The sequence below is a fragment of the Pongo abelii genome, chromosome 2 (genome assembly GCF_028885655.2).
Source record: "Pongo abelii isolate AG06213 chromosome 2, NHGRI_mPonAbe1-v2.0_pri, whole genome shotgun sequence".
Lineage (NCBI taxonomy): Eukaryota > Metazoa > Chordata > Mammalia > Primates > Hominidae > Pongo > Pongo abelii.
The window spans coordinates 6,187,516-6,212,348 of record NC_085928.1 but is presented as its reverse complement, the minus strand read 5'-3'; the positions used below and the strand labels follow the sequence as shown (position 1 = coordinate 6,212,348).

At 55.4% G+C, this 24,833-nt stretch overlaps 1 protein-coding gene across 2 annotated transcripts in view; it reads right to left on the bottom strand.

Moving 5' to 3' along the window:
* The window catches only part of FBLN2 (fibulin 2), a 92,089-nt gene extending 68,664 nt beyond the window's left edge, over window positions 1-23,425 (bottom strand). Inside the window, exon 1 of one of the 2 annotated variants that reach the window (XM_024244485.3) lies at window positions 23,292-23,425. The gene's annotated coding sequence lies outside the window, so the exon portion shown is untranslated. The remainder of the gene's footprint in view (window positions 1-23,291) is intronic. The other variant, XM_024244484.3, reaches the window with a different exon arrangement.
* Window positions 23,426-24,833: the final 1,408 nt, after the last annotated feature.

Here is a 24,833-nt window from a genome sequence, read left to right as displayed (position 1 = left end):
ACCCCACCAACTCCCCCAGTCATGTCCATTCTCCCCGCAATCTGTCTCCACTCCCTCCCCATGGTCTCTACCCCTTCCTTCCATCTCTAGGCCCTGTCCCTGCTCCAGTCTCAGCTCCGATCTGCACTGGAACAGCCCCACCACCTCCCTGCCCACCCCGTCTCCACTCCTCCCCTTTCCCAGGGAACCCAGTCTGGTCCGAGAGCAGCTGGCCCCGACATGCCACGGCCCCACAGCCCGCCCCAGTTTCCCATGGCCAGCAAGGAAAGGCCTGGATTCCCAGCTGAGCCTGGCACTCAAGGCCCTGCAGGAGCCATCCCAACCCGACCCTCCCACGGGCCCTTAGGCCTGAACTCCCCCAAGGGCTCTCTTCTCCCCTCTCATCTTGCACAAGCCACTCAAATGCCACCTTCTCACCAGTCCTCATGCCTCCTTCCTCCTCCACCCTGGCCCAAGTCCCCAGTGCCTGTAGCCCCACTTGTGACCCAGTGGCCGTACCTGCCTCTTATAGACAGCGTGCTCCCCAAAGTCACAGGCAAGAGCTCCTTCTCCGACTCCCAGCCTATAGCGCAGCCCCATACGGCAGTGACGGAGGGACAGCAGGACTCGTTACCACAGCAGTGGTCCCTAGGCCTGCCCCATCTCTAAAGGAATGCCTCCTCTGTGCCCAGTCCCTCTAGGAACCGGGGGTTTATCAGCCAGCAAGACAGGTTCCCAGTGTCCTCACAGCACTGACACCCTCAGGGGTGGAGGGGCAGATAATAAAGCCAAGAGCAAATCCGTAGAGAACTGAACGCCAGGCAGGCATGAGCCCCATGATGAAATAAATGAAGGGAATCAAGGAGACGGAAGGAAGATGTGGCAGTGTCAGGGGAGCCCGTGTCAGTCCAGCGGAAGAAGAGGGCTTCTCTGAGGAGGGCGTCAGGCAGGGAGTGGCAGGGCCAAGGGGCTGAGGCTGGACCAGCAGCAGGAAGGTGAGGGACAGAGAGGGCCCCCAGGGCTGAGCCACACCAGCACACGGGTGGTAACTGCGGAGCAATGGGCTTCCAGCCTGCTGTGAGGGCCTCTGGGCGCGCCTGCAAGCGCTGGAGCCTGGGACTCTCCAGTGCAAGGGACCCACCCAGCTGCCCACTGCGCTGAGACAGTGGAGCCAGCAGGGAGCAGGTGAGAGAGCCCAGGGCAGTGAGCGAAGAGAGGCAGGAGACGGTGGTACAGGGGATCTATTTTGAAGTAAGGACCCACAGGATTTGCTGATGGATAGGATGCAGTGGACAGAAGAGAGAAGTCCAGGAGCACCTGGAAGGGGGAGCTGTGTGACCGAGGCAGGGAAGGCTGCGGTGGAGGGCCATGGACGGGCAGGGAGATGGAAGCCCATGCCCAGACCAGGCTCAGGGCCGGGGGAGTACTAGGGAGCCTTTGGGGCCTCGAGGGCTGACGCTCCTGCCCTCACACTGAGATGCCACCTCAGGAGGCTGGATACTCCATAAAGCCACTGACATTAGGAGTGGGCCCCTGGGAGAATCAAGGCCTTTAATCCCAGTCAGCAAAAGCAAGGACCCTCCAGACTGCAAGGGAGAGGCCCTCAGGTCCACTCTCAACAGTTCTTTCTGTGTTTGTTTTTAGAGACAGGGTCTTACTCTGTTGTCCAGGCTAGAGCACAGTTGTGTGATCATAGCTCATCGCAGCCTCAACCTCCCGAGCTCAAGCAACCTTCCCACCTCAGCCTTCTGAGTAGATGGAACTACAGGCGCACACCACTACACCCAGCTAATTTTTTTTTTTTAACAGGGGTCTCGCTGTGTTGCCCAGGTTGGTCTTGAACTCTTGACCTCAAGCAGTCCTCCCACCTCAGCCTCCTACAGTGCTGGGATTACAGGCGTGAGCCACCGTGCCAGCTGACAGCGTCTTTGAAGAAAGGAAATCTTTGGCCAGGCGAGGTGGCTCACGCCTGTAACCCCAGCACTTTGGGAGGCCAAGACAGGCGGATCACTTGAGGTCAGGAGTTCGAGACCAGCCTGGTCAACATGGTGAAACCCTGTCTCTACCAGAAATGCAAAAATTAGCCAGGCATGATGGCGTGTGCCTGTAATCCCAGCAACTCAGGAGAATAAGGGAGGAGAACTGCTTGAACCCCGGAGGTAGAGATTGGAGTAAGCTGAGATCGTGCCACTGCACTCCATCCTGGGCAACAGAGGGAGACCCCGTCTCAAAACAAAAGGAAATCTTTGGTGAACTGAGACCCAAGCTCCCTGCCCTCCTGCCTTCAGGTGCATCACACACCTAGGCATGAACGTTGCGTCCTGAGAGGACAGTACCCCAGCCACAGGACACAGGGCTGTCCTAGAACTTCTTCCAGAAGAACTTCCTTCCCAGCCCACCCTGCCCCACCACCTGGTCCACCTAGTCTGTCCCCTTGCTCTGCTCACCGGCACAGCCCCCAGGGTGACCTGGCCCCTTGGCCCCCTGGGCCCCTGGCATCACATTCTGTCCATGCTCAAGCAATCCCAAACCTCAGGCTTGCCCATCTCCCCACTCCAGGCCCAGGGCAATGATAAAGAACATCAGGCCCAAGCCTGACTCTGCATTCTCCACATTTGCTGCGCAACCCCAGGCATGGCCCTGGCCCTCTCTGAGCCCTGGTTCTGCATCCACCCAGTGAACGTGTTCCACCATACCTCAGGTCATGGTCGGGGGCCCATCAGCATTATCTGGCCCATAAGTGCATTTTGTTTGGCGCACACAGTGGGTTTCTCATTTTCAATTGGTTACCAGCATGCATAAATTGAAAACGTTCACATAAAAATTCAGGTTTCCAACTCCTGTTTCAAGCCACAGAGCTCTGGCCACCCTGAGATGTCACATGGGGTGTGGGTGCCAAGGGTTCCCCATGTTGTCTGGGCCCCCCCAAATGCATGCAGCTCAGAGTATCCTGGTGCTCTCTGATGGTTGTATGACCACTCAGGAGGGGAAAGGACCATCTGGGATGTGTCGAGAGGGAGTGGCCCATGTGGTGAGGGGGCCCAGGCCCCTTGGGGTGGCTCACCTGGGAGAATAGCAGACCTCACTGTCCTCACATCTCCACAGCTGCTCCCAATGGGGCGTGTATGTGTGGGGCGGGAGGTGGGGGCATGGAGGAGATGGCAGATGTCAGCTCCAAGTGGAGAACGCTCCCTCCAGGGCAGGGACAGACCAGGCTGCTGGGAAGGAGTGAGCTCCCTATCTATCGCCAGAGGTAAGCAAGCAGGGCTGGGGACACCCGTACAAGAGAGAAGCAGGAGGGCACAGTCTCTACACTTCAGGCTCACAGAATCAAACATGCCCCTCCTGGGAGCTCCAACTGAGCTTTCCCACAACCCTGGCTTCTGCAGACAGCCCCCAACCCACAGCAACCGGAAAAAAGAAGCCCCTGGAGATGGGGTAGGGAAGGAGGCCTGACCTCCCTGCAGGGGGCAGTCCCAGCAGTCACAGCCTGGCCAGCAAACAAAGCCCCTGGGACTGGCTGCGGTGGCCAGCCAGGCAGTCACACTGCACCAAGCCAGCCCTCCTGGTGGGGACGCAAAAAACAAGATACAAAGTAAAACCACTGCAGCCTCTCCCTTGCACCCATCAGGAAGGCAAACACTAGGATAGTGGTGTTATTATCATTCTTATGCCACTGGCCGAAGTGTCACCTGGAGCAGCCTCTTTGCAAGGCAGTACCCATGTGAGAATTCAGCACATGCCCTCCATGACCCTGTGCTTCTGACGCCCAGTATGCGACTCAGAGATGTCTGTACCAGGTCCATATGGCCCCTGGTGGTCACCGGGCTGCCATCTGGGGACAGGAAAGGTTGGCAGGTGGAGGCCATCGGGCCAGTCACTGTCCAGGCTGGCCTCAGGCTACACCCCTAGGAGGGGTGAGGGTTGGCAACTGCTGGCATTTTTAAAACATGAATGCTTTATGTATCATGTGTGTAACATATATCACAACATTAAAAAATAGGCAGGAGACAGGATCTTGCTCTGCTGCCCAGACTGGTCTCAAACTCCTAGCCTCAAGCAATCTCCGTCTCAGCCTCCCAAAGTGCTGAGATCACAAGTGTGAGCCTCTGCGCCTAGCCATTCCTCTGCATTTGGCGGCCCATTCTTCATAGGAAGAGCCAAAATGACAATGGACATTTAGGTGACAATGAGGACGTCAAGCCACCATGAAGTGGCACTCAGCACTTAGCATCTGGGAGTGCATCCAGCACTGTGAGCAAGGCTTTGCCACCAGAGTGGAGACACAAGAGCAGGCTCCAGACAGGACCAGCGGTGGGTGGGGTTATCACAGCTTTGGTCTTTGTTGATCAAATCCCTGCTGTGGGTGGGGGGACCAGGGTATTCTAAAGGGGCAGCAGGGTTCACACCTAGGGTTATGTACTCAGGGCCATCACTTGAACGTGCACAGGGCAGTGTGGGGGCAGGGAGACATTCAGCCAGGGTCTCCCCAGGGAGTGTCCAGCAGGGACAGGTGACTCAGCACGCAGTGTGAGCCCCCTGGAGACCTGCCCACTCCTCACAAGGCACCTGGGGCAGGCAGGATGGGGAGGGAGGGCTCCGGCACATCAGAGTCAGAAGTGCCTCAGGATGTGGCTCAGGCCCCAGCTGCCTCTCTCACCTGGCCACAAGCTCCTCGCTCTGCTGTCCTGATAGGGCTGGGCCCCAGCCTACCACAAAAACAAACACACATCCTATAATAAAGCAACACCGCCTCCTTTGATAAATTAACCTTCACATTCATCCACAGCAGGCCCCAGATTAAACCTTTCTGGGGTGGCAAGGACACTGGAAGGTCAAGGCCACCTGGGGGGACATCCCCAGTGCTGCCACTGCGGAAAGAGGGGATCCCACCTTAGTGAGCACACAGGCCACAGGATATGACACTGGATCAGGAAGGAAAGGTCTTCCCACCTCCAGTTCTGACCCTTCTGGCTCTGATGAGATCCAGCAAATACAGATCTGGGATGTGCACAGGCATCTCAGAGAAACGATGGAGAATTGTCTAGCATTTAAGGATGTCCTGTACAGTATTTGGGACCCATCTGTCACTTATCTGAAATTCCAACTTAACTGGGCAACCTCCATTTGATCAGGCAACTATAGATAAGAACAGAGTCTCAGGTTGGCACCAGTATGGCTTTAAAATTTTTTAAATATTTGCAGGGGATCTCTTTTAAAAAATAATAAGCAGCTATATCAAAACCCTGGGACTTGCAAACTGGGACTGCTGGGGATAGCAGCAGGGAAATAAACACACAAGACACTCACAGACAAGACAGTGACAAAGAAACCCACAATCAGTACCACCTGGCCCGCTGGCTGTGCCCACACGGCTGCCCCTGGGCCCGAGTCCAAGCAGAGAGCAGGCACAAACCAGCCACCCAGCCTGTTCACACACAGATGTGTTTGTGGGGCCCACGTGGTGCTTTTTAAATTAGTTGCCAATATTATTCATTGATAATTAGTTTAAAATGATAACATTTAATGTCAGGACACTTGACACTGAAGCTGTGGGGCCCAGCAACAGGGCTTCCCTGGGCTAATTTGGATCCACACTCCCTTCCCATTGGCATCGTTGGGCTTACTGGGTCATCTCTACCAGCCTGAACACTCCAAGGCCTGAGCGTCTCTTGTCCACACCAGGAGAAGAGAAGCCTGGATGAGGTGGGAGCTCCTGCCCCTCCAACCACCCCACCCCAGGGTCACCTCCAGAATAGCTTGGTTTCCTGGGTTAGGACCTGCCTCTTCTATATGTGATAGATGCTGGGAGTTCTCACCCTCTTCCAAGGAGGCCACCCCTAGCCACATGGTGTAGTCGGCCTCAGCAGGTCAGCTGCATCAGAATCCAACCCAACGCCCACAGTAATGCAAGACCCATAGTGCTCAGAGGGATACGTGAGCTGCACACTGTCTTAGACGGGGCTCCCCAGAAGCAGAGTCCGAGGCAGGGACGCCTGAGGGCATGGTCTGTCAGGGGAGAGCTCTCAGGAGAAGGGCAAAGGAAAGCAGGCAGAGGCAGGGGGAGCTGGGCAAGGCTGCATCTCAGCTGGAGTCCAGTGACGCACGAGAAGCCACGCAGTGTGGGGGGCACCCCGGGCGCATCCCACTCAGAGCCATGTCAGTCACTGGCCAAAGACCATGGAGAGTGACCTCCCAGGCACTTCACGGGGAAGTGACACCTGCCAGCAAAGGGCAGGCAGCTGGAGAAGGCACAGGTGTGAGCCATCAGCAGCCAGCACCTGTGGCCGCTGGGAGACATGTGCACCTCCAGGTGAGAGACCTGGGTGGGCACCCACAGTGGCCATGGAGTTTACTAAGCACAGACATGCAGCCACACACCAGGCAGAGGCAGGGACGACAGCCTGATCCCAGAAACTGTCCAAAAATCTACCCTTAATTTATAAGTGGGCCTGAGACCACCTGAGGCCCAGAAAGTAATTTTGTAAAAATAATAGACTCAAGTCACACGGATCAACCCAAGTGACCATCAATGGATGGATGGATAAACAAAATATTCCATACAATGGAACATAATCAGCCTTGAAAGGAGGGGCATCTGTGCTGCAACACAGATGAACCCTGAGGACACTGTGCTAGGTAAATAAGCCAGACACCAAAGGACAAATCCTGTGTGATTCCACTTCTATGAGATATGTAGAGTCATCAAATTCAGAGACAGAAAGTAGAATGGTGGGTGCAGGGACTGGAGGTGGGAAGCAGGAGGAGTTCCTGCTTAATGGGGACAGAGTTTCTGTTCACGATAATGAAAAAGTTCTGGAAGTAGATAGTGGCAATGGTTGCACAATGTGAATTTCCATAATGCCACTGAGCTGTGCACTTAAAAAGGTTAAAATGGTAAATTTCAGCCTGGCGCGGCCTGCAATCCCAGCACTTTGGGAGGCCAAGGCGGGTAGATCACGAGGTCAGGAGATAGAGGCTATCCTGGTCAACATGGTGAAACCCCATCTCTACAAAAAATACAAAAATTAGCCAGGTGTGGTGGCATACACCTATAATCCCAGCTACTCGGGAGGCTGAGGCATGACAATTGCTTGAACCCAGGAGGTGGAGGTTGCAGTGAGCCAAGATCGCTCCACTGCACTCCAGCCTGGGTGACACAGCAAGACTCCGTCACAAAAAAAAAAAAAAGTAAACTTCATGTTACGTATATTTTACCAAAATAAAAGACAATAATCACACATGTGCACTGTAGAGCCAAATGTAAATAACCAAAGAACAGGGAGAAGAAAGGGAAGAAGAACTGCACTGAAGATGGACAGGAAATAAGGGCTGCTCCTGAGACCTCCCCTTAGCAGTATGCTTCCTGGCAGCCAAGGCCAAAAGGGAAATTAGAGGGTGACCCGGTGCTCCTTCTCTGATAAGACGAAGTCATCTAGTTCACTGGGAAAAAATAAACTTGTTCTTGGCACAAAGCATCAAGTAGGGATTTTAGCTGTTAATCAAGTTCGTGTCTAACCATCACTTCCTCAGTGCCAACACAATGCCAATCACTGGACTGCGAGTTTCCAGGGATATTTATTTTCCTTAACCATTTAACACCTACAAATGAGGAAACTGAGGCCCAGACAGAGTAAATGATCTGTCCCAGGCCACATAAGTAGTAAAAGGTGTGGGGATTTGAACAGGTCTGTCTGGCCGAGAAAGTAGAGCTAGAGTCCTTTAGTTTGCAGCTATTCATCAAACAGTTGCTACCGGTCAGCCCACTGCAGGTGCTGGGATACGGCAGTGAACAAGATGAAAGAAAGTCCTACCCGCATGCAGCCAATGTTCTGAGGGGGGGGAAGAGATAAGGGCGTTGCGACAGAGACAGACCGAATGCTCCTTTGGCAAGAATGGTCAGATGAGGAGGCCTAGGAGGCAACATTTCAACCGACACCTACTTGGTGATATCATGCAAAAATGTGGTGGCCATGCAAAGATCTGGGGAATGGTATCCTAAGCAGCACTAACAGTATGTGCAAAAGCCCTGAGGCAGGAACCAGCCTGACACACTGCAGCCGGCATGCAGGGAACGAGGAAGAGAGTGGTCGCTGGGAAGTGAGCAGCACAAAGAAAAATGATAGAGGTCGGGGGGGGACACACATATCAAGGAAGAAGAGATGCCAAGGAAAGGGCGATCAGTCAGTCACTGAATCCGGGGCCCAGGGACCTCAGCAAAACATCTGGTACATTTAGTGGATGTTGTCCCAACAGGGTGGCAGGGCCACCACTAGGTCACAGCACACTGGGAATTCAAGAACAGACTGTAGACACCCCTTTCGAGAAATCTGAGACAGATTCCAGTCATAAAATACAAAACCTGGTAAAATCTAAGCTATATCATTTAGGGACTGCAAATGTAGGAACCAGAACTAGAAAGTCAAGCAGGAGTTGTCACCATCAAAGTCTAGTGGCCAGTAAGGGAAATCGGAGGACCTATGGGGGCAGGCAGTATCCTCTTGCTTTGCCCAGGTGGTGGTTATCCAAGAATTTCCTCTACCACCCTACACCGACTTTTAGGTACTCTTTTGTATATTTGGTTTTTTTTTTTTCCCTTCAAAGAGACTTTGTATCTAGCTACTTGGGAGGCTGAGGCAGGAGGATTACTGGAGCCCAGGAGTTGGAGGCTGCATTGAGATATAATCACACCACTGCACTCCAGCCTGGGTGAAACAGCAAAACCCCGTATCTACAAGACAGAGACAGAAAGAGAGACTTTTTAAAGAAAATAAAAAAGAACCATTGCAGTAATCCAGAGAAAGGAAACAAAAGCCAGAGAAGGTGTTGGCAGGAGAAACGGAAAGAAGGGGAGTGATTTGAAACTCACAAATTATCAGAGCAAAGTAATCAAGTTGGCTTCAATCTTGAAAACTACAGTTGCCTTCATTTCCTCTTGGGCAAATGTCTTAATAATAGCATGATGTACAAAAGACCAGAAGCTTGGCTGCGAGGAAAGGGTTACCGGGCCAGGAGGATGAGGAGAGGTCTATGGTCCTTTCTGTTGAGCAGGTGAGGCTGATGACACAGGTGGGTGGTGTGAGACCCCAAGGAGGAGGAGGGAGACAGCAGGTCCAGGGCAAGCCCTACACGTGAAGTACAGACCAAGCTGTGGGCTGCAGGTGGGGCTTAGGGTACCAGGTGCCCCACACTCCTCACTCGCTCACTGGTCACTGGGCCTTCCTTCAACAGGGTGAGCTCATGAGAACCCTGGGAAAAATAACCTTTCAAGTGGAACAGCCAGGGTTTTCTCCCCTCCCTTCCCTCTCCTCCCTAAAAAAAAGAAAAAACAAGAAATGAATGAAAAGCTTCTTAAATTTTAGGTAAGAGCTGACCCTACATACACAATCACTAATCTCATTACCAACATAAGCAGGTGAAAAATTACAAAGATTAATGTCCGTGACTTTTAATCAACCTTTGAGAAAAGAAAATGTTGCTTTTGGCATTGAAGGGAGCTGGTATTTTCCTTCCCCACAAGTTACTCCTCTGCAAAGAGGAAACACTCCCAGGGTGGGAGCGATGAGAAATGAGGCTGCCCACGGCCAAGGCTGAGATCACCGCCCTCCCCACCTGGCGCTCCACACACCCTCCACCCGACCCTAGAAGGAGGCACACCCATGCCCCCCCTGGGGCGGGGGGAGTCCTAAGATCCCCAGGCATCCTCCACATGGTCTGCCCCTGGACCGAGATCCTGCCTCCAGGGACTGCTTATCACCTCTCATCCCTGCTCCAAATCCTGAATGGTTCTCCATCAGCTCTGGCCCAATGGAGAATGTGAAAAAAGCTATGGATAATACACACCCAGCTCCACCAAAAAAAGCACATAATGAACCAAGCTCTGCAGCGACGCTGGGTGGTTTCTAACCACCTGGCACATATTCAGCCTCTTTCCAAGAACAGCCCCTAGACTTCATTCTGTGGTCCCATCACCCTGCTGGAGCTCCAATCAGCACTTCCCATTCCCCTGGCAACAGCGCCTGACTCAGAGATGGACACCAGGACAATTAGAGACTATAAGACCCACCTCAGGTAAAACACTGGGCAAACAGCTTCTCTCTTTCCTACTGTATTAGACTAAGATGATTTAACATCAAGGGTACCTGAAGCCATCTTGTCATCAAGGGAGACCATCAGAGGCTGGCACCTGCTCATAAAACACATAAAAGCCAAGAAATCCAAGAAAGAGAAACAGGGTCATAGTGATAGCTGCCCAGCACCTGGATCCAGCCGTGCCTGAAGCTAACTGAAAAGCTGAACTTCACAATGACATGAACCCCTTTTGATTAACCTAACTTGGACCAGGTTTTCTGTCCCTTGCAACCAAGAGCCTTAACAGACATATGGGCACATATCTAAAACTGCTGTGTGAGGGAGTTTCATAGACTCCCTGGAGTCCACTCACAGACCCCTGGCTGAAGTCCTGTGGCCCAAGGATAAAGAAAAAACTCCTAACAGAGACATTCAAAGCCCTTCACCACCTAATCCCACCTAGCTTTCCTAACCCATCCCCCTCTGTTGTCCTCCACACACCCACCTCCTGCTAAACCAGAAAACACTCTCTAGTTCCCAACCCCTTATCTTTCTCTCATCATTAGCTCAACCTGCAATGCCCTCTCTCCTGAAACTCTCCTAGAACCCTGAACACCCAAATCCCACCCCATGCTTTAAAGCCAAGCCCCGAGGGTGGGATAAGTAGGTAGATGCATGAATGGGTAGGTAGGTAGGTGGGTGGGTGGGTGGATGGATGGATGGATGGATGGATGGATGGACGAGTGAATGGATGGGTGGCTAAAAAAGTAGGTAGGTGGGTGGATGGGTGGGTGAATGAACGGATGGGTGAGTGGGTGGATGGATGGGTGTGTGGGTATATGGATGGGTGGGTGAGTGGAGAGGGGTAGATTAATTAATCCGTATGGCCCGAGCACAGGGCTGGCAGAGAGGATGGGATGAGTTATGAATGTGAGTATTCCAGAAGGGCCTTCAGAAACAGAAAAGGCTTCCCTGAAGTCACCTGGCTAGCCACTGGCTAAGTGACCTAAACAACCAAGGTACGTGTCCACCTTTCATACAGAAGCACTTTCACTCCTGCGTCTGCCTTTTAGTCTCACAAAGGGCTGAGATCCTAGACTTGGGTGGCGGGGTGGGGGGAGTGGTGCCAGCAAGAGACAGGCAGAGAGAGACACAGAGACAAGGAAAGAGATCCATTAGTGAGACACAAAGAGACCAAGACAGAGAGATGGAGAGAAGCACAGACCGAAAGCCAAGCAGACAGCCAGAGACAGACAGCCGATGGAGACAGGCAGGCGGGGCCGGCCTACAGCAGACCCAGGCTCCCTTGGCCACCACAGCATCTGGAAGGAGGCAGCAGCCAGGGGAGCAGGCAGCCCAGTCTCTCTGCGACTCCCTCAGGCCTTTGCTGTGCCCAATTTATTTGCACGGCCCTGAAATTTAGGAATTTCTCAGGGCTGCCAGTGAGGCGGCCAGTGTACAACCAACAGCGGGGTCTGGCCCAGTCTGTGGTATAACCGTTGGGCTCAAGAGCCTTGGAGGCCCCCAAGGCAAAAAGCCAAGGGAGACAGCCAGCAGGACCAAGCTCTGGACTCCCAGAGATCAGAGCTCAAATCTGAACCTGGCCCTGCCACTAGGCTGCTGGGCACCTCGGAGCATGTGACCCTCTGAGCAGCAATGCTTTCATCTGCACAGTGGGTCTAATCACAGCAGCCTTTTTCCTCTGGGGAACCCCCCTTCACACTTCAGGCTACGTGGACTGCTGGATGGACAATGAGAGGTCTCCCTGCCCCATCCACAGTGACAGGTCAGAGCAGTCACACAACCCAGTCACATGGCCCACGCTGATGCTCCTGGGAGGGGGCTGCCTTGCTCCAGAGCTTCTGAGCTCGAGGGTGAGCCTGGAGCTGCTGGGGCACCTGACCACCACACAGCAGAGCCTACCTGGGAGTATGGAACACGGAGAACAGCAGAGCAAGAGACGGAGACCCGGTCCTGATGGAGTCTGCAGAGGCCCTGGATACAGCCATGCCTGAAGCTACACCCTGTACTTTTTTAGTTCCATGACTTTTTTGCTGAAAGTGTACTTTCTATCACCTGTGTAACCAAAATTATCCTGACATTTGTGAAAACAAAGAAAGAAGAACCACTTTCTTGTATTCATGGCTGACTTAACCCCAAAATGTCTGAGTTGCTGGGGTTATGAAACTGTGTCCCTGCAGTAGACTAGACCCCTCCTAGGGCAGCAGGCTGCCTCGCTCAGTCCCCAGGCTCAGGGAATGGCTCCAGACATGCGCCTGGGGCCACATCAACGCATGACCCCCTGACCCTCCCCAGCCACAGCTGACTGGCCCAGGGCAGATGTTCTTCCCAGGCTGGGCTGGTCACAGCTCCTCCCTGAGCTCTTGAAGTGGAAATAAAAGAAAGCACAGACCACCTGCAGGGGAAGAAACAGCAAGTTCTGAAGGTGGGCACATTTCCTGCCATGTGGCGGGCATCATTTCGAGAGAATCAACCAGGCTCACACAGAAAGGCAGAGACAAAAGAAAGATGGGGCATGAGGGAGTCCTGGTGGCCGCAACTTGACCCAGGGCTGACAGATCACTAGTCCTTCCATGAGGATGTAGTGGAGCCCCTACGTCTCCTGAGTAGCCTCAGACACAGAGAAGCCTGTGCAAAGGGGCCCCTGCTTCCAGCAATGGGCAGGCCAACTTCCAAAGTCACTGTGGGGGACCAAGCCCAGGTCACAGGTGGGCTACAGTGTCATGCGTTGATGCCCAACCAGACCCTGGGAACCCTAACATCTAGGGCCAAGGAGGGGTCACTCCTCCCATCCCATGCACAGGAAGCCACGGCCTCCCCACCACACCCTGCCTTGGGGTCACAGGGTGACCATTCAGGGACCGGCAGCTGGTGTTACAGTGTTTCCATCCTCAGCAGTTCATTAAACCAGTCTGTTACAGGATGAACATCTGTGTCCTCCCCACATTCCTATGTGAAAGCCCTGACCCCAGTGGGATGGTATCAGGGGGTGGGGCCCTCCATTAGGAGGTTTAGATGAGGTCACATGGGTGGAGCCCCCATGTGTGGATTAGTGTCCTTACAGAAAGAAAGACCAGAGCTCACTCGCTCTCCCTCCCTCCCTCCCTCCCTCTCTTCCCTTCTCTCTCTCTCTCCCTCCACCGCTCCCCGCCCCCCACCTTGTGAGGACACAGCAAGAAGGCAGCCACGTGCATGCCGGGAAGAAAACTCTCACCAGGAACAAAATCTAGGGCTTAGACTTCCGGCCTCCACAACTGAGAAATAAATGTCCATCTTCAATCTCCTCCCCGACTCATCTGTGACATTTGTTATAGCAGCCGGAACCCACCAGGACAGTCTTAGGGCACGGAGCTGGGGGCACAGAGTTATATGGCCACTCCCTGACAGCCAGAGACTTGGTCTCAGAGAAGACATTCCTGCTAGAGGGCTGGGGCCTCCTCCATCAACCCCAGCCGAGCACGAAACACGCCAAGGCAGCCCTAGGAGATGTGAGGTATGTGACGCCCCCACCACAGGGGCCTTTCTGGGCAGGGCTAGAGATGACTGTGCAGGGACAGCTGATTTCAGGGACAAGCACCAACGCTCGGTGATCTTGTGACGAAATGTCCCCGCGAATCCCTCTGAACCAATCTGGCTATTGGAGACCGTCTCTGGGCAGCAGGGGTGTGCCTCCCACACCTCTCAGACACTTGCCAACCATTCTTTTTAAAAACCAGGGCGCTGGGCACAGTGGCTCACGCCTGTAATCCCAGCACTTTGGGAGGCCAAGACGGGTGGATCACCTGAGGTCAAGAGTTTGAGACCAGCCTGGCCAACATCGTGAAACCCCGTCTCTACTGAAAATACAAAAGTAACCCAGTGTGGTGGCACGCACCTGTAGTCCCAGCTACTCAGGAGGCTGAGGCAGGAAAATCACTGGAACTTGGGAGGCAGAGGTTGCAGTGAGCCAGAATCGCACGACTGCGCTCCAGCCTGGGCGGCAGAGTGAGATTCAGTATTTAAAAAAAAAAAGTAAGTAAGTATAAGCAAAACAGGGAAGGGATTTTTTTAAATAACATTAAGTTATTAAGTATAATGTCAAGGAGAGGAGGTAGGAGGATGCAGCCGAAAACACGGTGGTGAAACTCATCCTTACTCTGTCAGAAAGGAAGCTGACACCCTCTGGCTTATTCCCCAAGGAAGTGCACAGTTCCCCGTATAAGCCCTCTGCCTCCACCAGCCCCATAATCAGACAAGAGCCATCAGGGCCCTTGGGATGCCCATGGGCCAAAGCAGTGAAATTAATTTGTTTCCACAGCCATGCAGGGGAACAGAGATGAGGGAGGACATTGAGATGCTCAGCCAACACCAACCACCACGAGGACAGTGAGTGTCTCTGCTCCAAGGACTAGGGAAGTTATCTAAGAAACCACAGTGATAAGCGAGATCTTCAGAGACAAGAGACAGAGAGAAAGAGAGAACGTGTGTGTGGGCACACGCATGTGTGCTCGTCGATTTTTTTTTTTTTTTTTTTTTTTTTTTTGAGACGGAGTCTGGCTCTGTCACCCAGGCTGGAGTGCAGTGGCGCAATCTCGGCTCACTGCAAGCTCTGCCTCCCGGGTTCACGCCATTCTCCTGCCTCAGCCTCCCAAGTAGCTGGGACTATTGGCACCCACCACTATGCCCGGCTAATTTTTGTATTTTTAGTGGAGATGGGGTTTCACCGTGTTAGCCAGGATGGTCTCCATCTCCTGACCTCGTGATCCACCCGCCTCGACCTCCCAAAGTGCTGGGATTACAGGCTTGAGCCACCGCGCCCGGCCTCGTCAATGTTTTTTGACGATGTGTTTTCATTTTGAGGAGACTCTAAGAAGAACAGAACTTTCTGGATCATCTAAAAGCTCAACTTGGGACCAAGGTTGGGGCTGGGAATTCAGGGCCAGGATGGGGGTCCCAGGCTAAGGAGGGAAGAACTGTGGGAGGCTTATCAAGCACTAGGGTGCCCCGATCACAAGCCCAAGGGCTGGCCCCGACATAGATGATGGTGTCTCCGTGGCCAGAAGACAGAAGCCACGGGAGACATGGGTGGCTGCACTCAGCCACACTCAAGAACCAGCTACAGCCAGCAGCGCTGTCCGCCTCCCCAGAGCGGGGCCTGGGGCTCTCCATTCATACTTCAGCCTTCACACCAACCCTACTGGGGGCACCTACCACCAGGCGCATTTTCTGGATGGAGAAGCTGAGGCTGGGAGACAAATCCCTCATGACGCAGGCTCCGGGGGCTCAGTCCCAGGCAGCGCTCAATGCCCACGTGCTCCCCACGCGCCCGGCTGGGCCTCATCACACTTCAGAGCCCTCCTCTCGTTTCAGGCTCTTCCTGGGCAACAATGTCAGCAGAGCCTAGGGAGCGCCCCCGATTCACAGATGAGCAACCAGAAGCCCGACAAGGTGTGATACCTGGGACCGGGAGGGTCTGCCTGAGCACATGGGTGCTCCCCTCCACATCCCTGGCCCAGTGCAGGTGGGTGGCACCACTTCCTTACCAGCACACAGACCTGGGCGGGACGCACTGGCCGCCTACTATACAGCCCCTCTCAGGAAAGCCAGGCTCCCCGCCCTGGAGGAAGGAAATAACCTTTCCCCAAACCAGCACTTGCTTTGCAACAATCTCCATATATGAGGAGAGAGAGAGGCATTTCTGCAACATTTCCAAATTCCAATAACTGAAGACAATGGCACAAAATGACGCACGGCTTGACCCACGAGGGGCCCTGGGAAAGGACGTGCCCAGAGGAGGCGAGTTTGTGGTGTGGGCGTGCAGTGGTGCCCCGTATGTGAGGGCAGCTCGCCAGGCAGGACCTGGAGGTGGATGGAGCTGGCTCCCGTCCCAGCTCTTCCTCTTCAGTTGCTATGTGACTGCAGGCGAGCACGCCCCGCTCTGCGCCTCAGTTTCCCGGCCCTGTCACTCTCACAGGCCTCCCACCTGCCACCTTGTCCTCTCCAGGCCCACCCCTACACCTGGGCTGCAGAGGGACCCTTCAACCTCACAGTCTGGCCGCGCCTCCTCTGCTCGGAACGCCCTGAGGCTGCCTGTTGGTCTCTCGCAGACCAGGACTGGAGGGCCTCCATTTTCAGGGTATAGTTGGCCTCACCAGCCTTACTTCCCACTCTTCCTCCAAGCCCCCACTCTGAAAGAAGCCAGGCTTTCTTCTGTCCCCAGGTGCCCCTCACCCCTCTACCTTCATATCACAGTGCCTGCACCACCTCCAGGAAGCCCTCCCTGACCACCCAGGCTCAGCTAGATGCCTCCCCAGTTCCCATGACTTCAGCGTTCTCCAGGATGGCCCCAACAAAGCATTTCAGAACAACCCATGCAGGCACCCCTGGGGATGACCTTAGAAGGGGCCCTGTGTTCCACTCCTCTGTACACCAGCCCCTGGCACAGCGTTGGCCCACACCAGAGGCTACTGCCAGCACTGCAGGGTGATGAAGAGAATCCAAGGCCCTGGGCACACTCCCTGGCAAAGGGTTTCATAGAACTGCTAAATCAGGAACGCCAACTCCAGGGAGCCCCTCCCTGGCCGCCCCCACACAACACCCAGTCACGGCTCCCGGCCCTCCCGAGGTGAAGCCACAAACCCACTGCTCCCCACCACCCTATAATGCCTGGCTGGAGGCACAGGCCTGTGGTCCCCTCTGCCCCTGTAGCATACAAGAGCAGCGCCTCTGTCTGGTCTATTGGGAGGGTAGACCTCTGCAGCCCCAGCATTCAGAAGGAGCCCTGGAGGCAGAGCTGCCTGCAGCCACATGGACACCTGCACCACCCACACTCGAGGACCTGGGGAAGGAAACTGGATGACAGAGGGCTGCTAAGGACCAGAAGCCATGCATGGTGTTTATGTCCACCACGGGGCAGGACAGCCGGCCTCACCCTGGCCTCCCCTTTCACTCACTCCACTTCCAATCCATCAAGAAATCCTGGCAGCCCCACCTGCAAAGTCAGTCCAAATCTGACCACTCTCACCTCCAATGCTGCCACCGCCCTAATCCAAGCCCCAACTTCTCTCACCTGGATGCTGCTGCGTGGATACCCACAGCTGCCCTCCAGCTTGCTCCCTGCCAGCAGCAGTGTGGGGGAGGGGACCTTTAGGATCTCAATTAGACCCCACCCCTCCCCAAACCAGAATCCACCAGCAGCTCCTCATCACACCCAATCAGCTGCACCTGCTGTATCCTCAGTCCTAATGTCCCTCCCCTCAGCAACATCCAGGGCTGGGTCCTGACCCCCACTGACACTTTACCTAAAACAGCCCCAATTCCAGTCCCTGTCCTGGACCAGCGTCTCCGCCCCTCCTCACACACAGGGTCAGCAAGGACACTAACTATAGTGTGCATCAGTGTGTTTCCCATCTGAGTCTCCCTGCAGGAGCGAGCTCTGTGGGGGTAGAGGACATTGTCTTGGTCACTGCTTTACCCCAGCACTCAGAACAGTCCCCAGCACCCAGCAGGTGGTCAATAAACACCTGCAGAATAAAGGAACGTGTGCTCTCATTTTCCTCCTTGTTTTTTGTTTGTTTTTTTTTTAAGACAGAGTCTTGCTCTGTTACCAGGCTGGAATGGAATGGTATCATCTCGGCTCACTGCAACCTCCACCTCCCGGGTTCAAGCGATTCTCCTGCCTCAGCCTCCCGAGTAGCTGGGACTACAGGTGTGTGCCATCACACCCAGCTAATTTTTGTATTTTTCAGTAGAGATAGGGTTTCACCATGTTGGCCAGGATGGTCTCCATCTCTTGACCTCGTGATCCACCCGCCTCGGTCTCCCAAAGTGCTGGGATTACAGGTGTGAGCCACCGTACCCGGCCCCTCCTTTTTTTCTTTTTTTTTTTTTTTTTTTAAAGACAGGAGTGGAGTGCAGTGGTGTGATCACAGCTCACTGCAGCCTCAAACTCCTGGGCTCAAGTGATCCTCCAGCCTCAGCCTCCCAAGTAGTTGGGACTACAGGCGCATACCAGCCAGCTAATTTTCTATTTTTTGTAGAGATGAGGTCTTACTTTGTTACTCAGGCTGATCTTGAACTCTTGGCCTCAAGTGATCCTCCTGCATTGGCCTCCCAAAGGGTTAGGATTGCAGACGTGAGCCACCAGGCCCAGCCTCACTTCCTCTTTTCCTCTTTCCAACCATGCTGAGAGCTAGGGAGTTTGACACCCACTTCACAGAGGAGGAACCTGAGACCTGAGATGTGACACACTGGCCCCAAGGAACACAGCGTGTGAGTAGCAGAGCTGGATTGGAGCCTTGCAGAATGCCAAAAAGGGACTTCCCTGCACCTGGATGCTCCCTGCGCAGGAGCTGGGCCTGCTCCCCGCCCCCCAGGGCCCGGACCTGTCACCAAACCCTGGGACAGTGGGGCAGACTGAGAAAACAGGCTCCGGACAGAATGTCAAATGCAGGGATGCCCCCGCAGAAAGAGCCTGCAGTCTGCTCCACAGAAGGAAACACCTACAGGAAGAGAGGTGAAGGCAAGGCGGGAGGGAGAATGGCTGGGTTTTTTTCTTTTGTCCACTGGCCAAACTGCAAAAAGTGACTTCAGTAACATATAATTTTAATCACAATGGAAACTTTCATATATCACACCAGGAAGAAGTCTGTTCAACAAGGTCAGTAACACAGGGAATTTAAAACCATCTTAAACATTTTCACTTAAAACTCACAAATGAACATTCAACCACCAACTGCTTTTTAATTTCATGTAATGTGAACAGGCAATACAGTGACACAGCCCAAAAATCAGAAAATATAACAGGTCACGAGGTGGGAAGTCTCACCTCCCCTTGCACCCTTGTCCCCCCACCCCCAGGTGACCACAGGTAACTACGGAAACTAGCTCCTGATTTGCTGATCCACATACAAGCGGATGTGAATTTATATCCCTATTTTACACAAGAGGTGGCACACTTTACACACCAGTCAACACCTTGCTTTCTTCTTGTAACAGATCTTAAAGATCTTTCCATCGAGAGCATCCTCACTTTTTGCAGCTGCATAATATTCCCTGTGAGGATGAGCCATCATCTGTTGAAGTGGCATGCATCACCCCGGACCTCAGCACCTATGGACAGGCTGACCTCACCCACCTGCCTGTAGCTTCTCCAGGCAAGGCCTGTTGCCAGCACAGGGCCTGGCAAAGGGGAGCAGGCAGCTTAGCAGTCCTGACAACATCTCTCCACAGAGGCACAAAGCCTCTTGACCTCGCAGCTAGGGAGGGGGTCTTAGAATGAAAATCGGACCGCATTGCGCCTTGGTTCAAAACTTTCCAGCAGCTTTCCAACTCCCTGCCTGCCTCCTCTGCCCCACTCTCCCCTCCATCACCCACTCTAGCCTCCTCTCTTTCTTTGTCCCTAGCATGCCAATCAGGCTCCACCTCAGGTCTTTTGCACAAGCTGTCCCCTCCTTCCCCCCTTGCTCAGCTCAGAAATCCCCTCCTCAAAGGCACCCTCCCTGCCCACCTAGATGCCGCTGCCCGGCAGGCCTTACCTCCTTGACAGCATCTAACCCGTCTAAATACAGCTCCAATCATTCAACTCACCCCACTTCACCACTCCAACTAGAATACAAGCTGCATGGGAGCAATGACAGTGTCTGCATTGTCCTCTGTGAGCCCCCTACCCAGACCGTGCCTGGCCCAGAATGGGCAAGTGACTCCCCACTTAGCCCAGGAGAGCCAGTCCCCCAGCTGCAGCTCCTGCCTCACAAAGGGCCAGGGAGAACACAGTGCCCAGAAGCCTGCCCCAGGTTGGAAATGCAACTCAGGGAAAGGCTTTCAGATGGGGGAGGCCCCTAAGTTCAGGAAGCCAGAGAGGTGGCCCACACCCAACTGCCTCCTGCAGAGCAGTCTCAGAATCCCACCCCCCACTGCCCCACAGCAGGACCCTGAGCACTGAAAACCATCAGAAGCATTCACTTTACAGAATGGAAGACTGAGGCCCAGCAGAGGGAGGGCCAGACCCAGGAGCACAACGCAGCCACACACAGACTAGCCCTGGCCCCAGGCCCCCCGTGTCATCTCACACGTTCAGGCCCAGCACCTCTCCCCCAGCAGGACAGAAATAAAAAAGCTGGGGTCAGCCTCTCCAGGAGATACAAGGAAGAAGCCAGGGCTGCTTCCCCCACCCCAAGTCCCACGTGCCGCGCACAGGCCTCGTCTTCATTCAGGCAGCAAACTTCCAGGAAGCCACACATAATGAGGCCTTTAGTTTACATGAATTCAGCCACATACAGATGGCAGGCAGAGAGCAGAGGGCCACACGAATTGGGATAGAACAATGCAGCAACTGCCCCACCCCGTGCCACGCCCACCCAGCCACCCAGGGGAACATGAGCTGGGAAGGGGAGCTGCCCCCCACCTAACGCTGGCCCCGAGTCCCTCAGTCCCATGTGGGATCTCAGGTGCCTAGGCCAACCAGGGGCTTAAAGAAAAGATGTTCACACCCACGGCTCCTAAAAGCAAAGCAAACACTGCATGCGGCGTTCAACAGGACACTTCATGATGGTCCCAAGACCTCCTGAACTCACCCAGGACTCAGTGGCCTCCACCTGGTGGTGATGGGGTCACAGTGAATGTGACCATCAAGACCCAAGTAGGAATCCTGGGCTGGGTTTTACAGCAGATGAAAAGTGTCAAAGGTCATGTAAGTGGCTGTGCAATCTTCACCCTAGGCCCGAATTTGCTGCAGAGAACACAGTTTCACTTACCATCAGCATGCCCCAAGCATTTATGAAGCACCTATTGCGTGTCAGGTGTGGATGGGCTCAGGGCACTCCCCCTACGGCCAAGGAGACCAAGTCCTCCCACCAGTGGCTCAATGAGAAGGGCAAAGAGCTTTGCTTTGGAGGGAGAAGATCCTGGGCTGAACCCCAGCTCTTCCCCTTGCCTGCTGGGAGGCCCTTTCTCAACCTCCCCTTCCCCATCTCTTAAATAGGTGCAAGAGTTCCACCCTGCAGGAGGGGTGGTGGGATCTGGGAAGAAAAGTGATGAACAAAGCCTGCCTCGGAGAATGCTGTCTGGCATGAGCTCTTGCTTCACGGGGTCCCCACACCACCATCCCCCACAGCCTAGCAGGAAGTGTCTGCCACCATCACAAAGATGTCCTGTGGCCCAGGGCCCTGGGTGCCACTCATTGCTTCAACAACTAAGGCCTCAAAGGGTAGGAGGCCCGCCCAGGGCTTCCCCAGCCACGCGTGGAGGACCAGCCTGGGCCTATGCCTGAGGCGGGCAATGGAGCAAAATCAGCCCAATGCATGCAGCAGTTACAGCCGCACAAAGGCCACGCAGGCCAGGCAGGAGCTGAGAAGGCATAAGAGGGCCAGGTGGGGACGGGGACCAAACAGCGCCCCTGCCCCATCCCCTGGGTTGGGGGTGAGCAGCACCAGCCAGGGGATGCAGATCCTGAACTACCAGACCTTGTGATTTTTCAAGAGAAGACGGAAATCCGGACTTTTACGTGAAAACTGCCAATTTGTAAATGCTGGCAGCTAATTAATTTTTTAAAATAATAATAACATGGTGAGAGCCAAACAAAACATGCAGGGCCAGCCACAGCCGGGGTTGGCAGGTTTGTGCCTCCGGAATAAGATTCTTTTGACTTCATCCCCTGCTCACCCCCATCACACAGCTCAGCTGCAGGAGGGGAGGGAAGTCAAGGGTGCACCCCAGGGGAGTAGCTCCCCCTCCCTCTCTTCCTCCTGCTGGGGAGTCTTCACCCCATTTGGCATATGGGGAAGTTAAGGCCCAGAGCCCCTATCAGCCACAAACACACACCAGCTCCCAATCCATGCCAGGCCGAGGGAACACTTCTCAGCTGCCACCCAATTCATCAGGGCTCCCTCTGGGAGGGCCTGGACCAGCATCTCAGAGGCATCAGGGTAGACACAAGCACCCAAACCATCCTGTTTGACTTCCCTTTTTCTCTTTTTGGCCTGTCAGGGGACGCCTGCTGGCTCAGGCCTGCTTGGGACTGGCCCAAGTGGTCACTGCAAAGCTGATATGGGCGACTCCTTGTGGCAGCAAAAAAGGGAGGGAGGGCACCCCTATTTCGGAGACTGGAGCAGGGGAAGGGAGAGAGGATGCACGGAGGTGAGGAGTCAGGCCCAGCCTGAGGCTGCGCCACCCCCATGCTCCCCACAGCCACCCAGGTCCCATGGTAAGTAGCCTCCGTCAGGAGCAACCACCTCCCTCCTCCAAAATTGGCTCCCCGCCCCCTAGGACAGGGGAGGACTGCCCATGGAATGCCAGGGGGGCTGGAACTGTGAAGTCTTGGGGGTCTGTGACTCGTATGTGAGACTCACAGTGTGTGTGGCACTCCCAGTGTTTGTTGATTCCAGGTATTTGAGGAGCACACGCATGTGAGAGACACATGTGTGATACATATGACGGAGATATGCATGTGATAGCTACCCCTGTGTGGCAGACGTCAGTGCGTGTCAGAGGGCAGTAAGGGCACATGTGTTTATCAGAGACACAACTGTCTGCTAGAGAGGCATGCCTCGGAGGGGTGCCAGTGTGCAAGGCATGTGTGTGTGGAGCATTGTGTGCTAAGGGGACGTGAGATGAGTGTGAGAGATTCCGGCCTGGGGGAGCTGGCAGGGTGAGCTTGGGGCTGGGAGAGGGAGGATGTGGTGACAGGGAGGGTGGGTGCGCCAATGCAGAGCGTGCAGAAACTTCTGCTGGTATGAGTGCGTGTGTGGCGGTAAGTGTGACTTGGGGGTGATGGAGGAGGTAGTATTACACCAGGGACTCTAGTCTTCTTTCCCCGAGGGTGTTGACCCGGCCCTCTGGACTGGAGGGGCGGCGGGGTCCTGCGGTCGGGGTGGGGGTGGGCAGTGGGACCAGAGGGGATGACTGGTGGGAGCCGGCCCAGTGGGGAGAAGTGAAACCCAGAGCGGAGGAAGCTGCGGACCTGGGGTGGGGGAACCCGCCCGCGGACCCCTGGCCCCCACCCCGCGCCGGCCTCTGTTCCCGCATCTGTACACTGGGTCGCGGCGCTCGCGGGCCGTCCCCGCGCTGGGACCGGGAGAGCGAGACCCGGTCGGACCGGCGGCGCGGGTGGAGGCGCGGGCAGCCCGCGAGGCGCGTCCGAGGGTCCGCCGAGCCGTCGGTGCGTCCGAGCGCCCCCGAGTCCTGAGCTGCGAGGCGCGGACCGACGGGGATGAGTCCGGGCGGGAGGGGCCGCGTGCACTCACCGCGGGGCGCTGCGCTCGGCGTCCGTCCGTCAGTCCACCCGGCCGTCGGCGCGTCGAGAGCCCGGGCGGCCCCTGGCTGTGTGCGCGCGGGGCGGGGCGGAGGCGCGAGGGGCGGGACCGGCCGGCCCCCGGCCCCCCTCCCCTGACTCCGCCTCCGCCTCCGGGGCGGGGTCTCGGCAGCCCGCCGGGGAGGGGGCCGGGCCGGCGCCGCTCGCTCAGAGCCCAGACTCGCTGACCGGGCTCCTAGAGGCCGCCCGGCGCGCTGGCTGCGGAGCCCGCACCCTCCCTGCGCCCAGCCTAACCTCTGAGTGCCAGACCTGGCACTGCTACCCACAGGGCAGGGCCAGGGGTTGGGGTCCGGCCGCCTCAGCCAACCTGAGCCTCAGTGATCACCCCCGGAAGATGGGCCCAGCAGCCTTGGGCACATTGTGAGGGCCTGAGGGGCCCGGCTACAAAACTGCCCAGAGGCCAGGCCCTGCCTCCCACCCGCCTTGCTTCCTACCCTGGGGGCCTGCCTGCAGCCCCACTGCTGCTGCACATCCCTGGGCAGACGGTACTGAGCCCCCAGCTTTGGGACAGGCTCAGTTTGTCCTTTTCCTCAGCCCAGCTCTGATGCCTGTGACCACTGTGTGACCCCCGGGGTGTCTCTTCCCCCAGCCCACACCGATCCCTTTCTGGGTCTCTTTTGGGGTCTCCATCTCTGATCTAATGTCATCTCTCTCCCTCGGTTTGTCCCTCTTGGTCTCTGCATCTCCCTCTGACTTTATCTCTTGGTCTCTGTGTCTCTCTGAGTCTCTCCCATCCCTGTCCAGAGACACATGGCCTGGTGGTCACCACCTCACATCTGAGCAGCAGCCATGGGCCCAAAGTGTGTCCGCCCCCACCCCCAGGGGTCTCCCTGCAGCCCAGGACAGGGGTGAGGCAGCCAAGAGCAAAGGCACAGGGCAGGGCAGCTGCCTGCCCAGGGCCACACAGCAGAGAGGACGTGGAGCCAGGAAGGGCCCATTGGCTTAGATGGGGCCACCCACAGAGAAGCCAGGAGCGGATGGTGGGGCCAAAGCCTGAGCTGGCAGCCTGGGCCTGGCCTGCCCCAACTTGTGTCTAACCCCAGGCAGGTCCCTTCCCTCTGGGCCCATTTCCCCATTGGAGCTCTGTGCTTGCTGTTCCCTCAGGGCCTTTGCCATTGCTGTTCCCTCTGCCTGGGATGCTCTTCCCCAGATCCACCGTGGCTGACTCATCCCTACATTAAGATGCAGCTGAAATCCAACCACCCCCAGAGAAGCCCTCCCTGAGACCCCAGCAGAGGTAGCAACTACCACTCTCCACCCTGGGACTCGGCCGCACTCTTATTACAGTGCTTGTCACTGGCTGATTTCTCTTATTCATTTATAAATGACTATAGGTAGGATCACCTGGTCATTAAGAAAGTCACCACACACCAGCTGTGTGACCTTGGGCAAGTTACTTCACCTCTCTGGGCTTTATTTCCTCAACTGTAAAATGAACATAACGACATCAAAGCCTATCTTATAATGTTATTGG